This window comes from Spinacia oleracea, chromosome 4, assembly GCF_020520425.1.
Source record: "Spinacia oleracea cultivar Varoflay chromosome 4, BTI_SOV_V1, whole genome shotgun sequence".
NCBI lineage: Eukaryota > Viridiplantae > Streptophyta > Magnoliopsida > Caryophyllales > Amaranthaceae > Spinacia > Spinacia oleracea.
The window spans coordinates 64,707,470-64,709,693 of NC_079490.1; the positions used below are offsets into that span (position 1 = coordinate 64,707,470).

A 2,224-nucleotide genomic window follows, 5' to 3' on the forward strand; every position below is an offset into this window, starting at 1 on the left:
GTAACATGTTAATGTCATGTTTGCATAATTTTCTTTTTGCATGATATTATCTTGTTTTAACTTTGTGTACGAAGTGAAAACTCTGATATGTTTAGGATGATTGTTCTAAATATTAACAAGTTCTTGTCTTATCTTTTAGTATGAATCTTAAACTAGCTCTTGTTTATTTTCTTATTTTCAAAAAGACACCTAAAACATAAAGCACTGGCTTAAACTAAATAGGAATCTTCTATCTGCTTTCATTACTGCCTTTTATTAACTTAACTGCATGATAGGAGTCTTATTCAATTCTTTGAACGTTCTGTATCCCTTTTTTTTCAAATAATTTGGGATTTCAGAAAGTATAAAAGGATAATCAATGCAAGGCCACCTTGAATTCTAAGTATTATTAAGTGTTATGTTCTTATTGAGTTAATTCTATGACCTAAGGTCCTGAACTTTTGAATTCGTTTATGTTTATATACTGAAGTATACTGCAGGTCTAAAACAAATTACCCCATAATTAAGATTGTGAAAGTTGGATCTGTTAAGATGTTTGTTCTAAATCCGTTGTATATTTAATTATGTTCTGTAGCCCATATCCTGAAAGATTATTTTATAACAGCAAACAAAGCTTTAGAATGTTCAGATTAGTTTGTATGCGTTCGTCTAAATTTGCATAACATAACTAACTCTTTAAGTTTACTTTTCAGGTGCATGAGTGGTGGCACACCTAATCCTAAACTCAAGCGAATCAGGAAGTATATTGATTCGGTGAACATCATAAGTCAAGAGAGATTAATCCACGCTTTTCAAATTGATCAACCAGAAGAAGTGAAACCAGAGGAAGTTGAATCAACAGAAGATAGTCTAGAAGGAGCAAAAATGGGTGAACAAACTTTGAAGGAGATGGCAGCCCCAAATACGGGTGATGATCCTCTCTGCATTGTGTTTCCAGAGCTGGACAAACCCCTCAAACTGAATTCAGGTTTCCTTAATCTTCTTCCCAAATACTATGGGAAGTCAGGTGAGAATCCTCATCGACATTTAAAAGAGTTTAAGGTTGTTTGTTCTTCTATGAATCTTGAAGGAGTCGAACAGGATCATATTAGATTGCATGCTTTTCCTTTTTCTTTGCAAGATGTGGCTAAAGATTGGTTGTATGATCTTCCTACTGGATCAATTACGACTTGGAATGTTATGGCATCAGCTTTTCTAGGAAAGTACTTTCCAGCAAGTCTAATTGGATCCATCAGGAAGGAGATATGTGGTATTAGGCAGAATGATAATGAGTCCTTATATGAATATTGGGAACGTTTTAAGAGATTATGTTCATCCTGTCCCCAACATCAGATTAGTGACCAACTATTAATTCAATACTTTTATGAAGCCCTATTGCCTACTGATAGGGGTATGATAGATGCTTCAAGTGGGGGGGCATTAGTGGATAAAACACCAACCAAAGCTAGGGCTTTAATTTCTAATATGGCTCAAAACACCCAACAACATGGCACAAGAAATGATGTTAAAAGAGTAAATGGAGTTGATTTAAGTGGTATTCAGAATCAATTACAAGAAAATGCTCAAAAAATTGCTACTTTAACGACTCTTGTGTCTAAAATTGTTTCTAGTAACGAGTCTAAAGCTAGAGTTTGTGGAATTTGTTGTAATGAGTCTCATTCTACTGATAAATGTGCTGAATTGCAATCTGAAGATGTGAATGCTATAGGTGGTTATTCTGGTCAAAGAAAATATGATCCTTACTCACAGACTTATAATGAAGGTTGGAAAGACCACCCTAATCTAAGGTATGGAAATAGACCACAATTTCCACAATCTAATCAACCAAGGCAATACGGTCAACCAAATCCACCACCCCAATCTGATCCTTCACTAGAAGATTTAGTTAAACAACTAACAAATCAAATAGGACAAGTCCATAACCAGGGTGTTGAGTATCAAAAGAAAACTGACACGCGCCTTCATCATATAGACACTCAAATAGGTCAGATTTGCACTTCTCTAAGTAATCTTGAAACTCAACTTTCAGGTAAACTTCCATCACAAACAATCCCTAATCCCAATGGTCATGTTAAAGCTGTCACACTTAGGAGTGGTAAAGTGTTAACTGAACCTAAAATGAAAAGTCGTGAAGTTGAAAAAGAGATAAAAGTCAATCCTAAAGTTGGATCAAGGGAAAGAGTGGAAAGTGAGGGTACTGTGAAGGAGAGTGAAAAAGAAAATG

The 2,224-nt window shown here is 34.9% G+C and overlaps 1 non-coding gene across 1 annotated transcript; it reads right to left on the reverse strand.

The window, feature by feature from the left end:
- Nucleotides 1-1,226: 1,226 nt before the first annotated feature.
- On the reverse strand, nt 1,227-1,335 carry LOC130460347 (small nucleolar RNA R71). The gene has a single exon (XR_008920239.1). It is a non-coding gene; the product is annotated as a small nucleolar RNA R71 (small nucleolar RNA).
- Nucleotides 1,336-2,224: the final 889 nt, after the last annotated feature.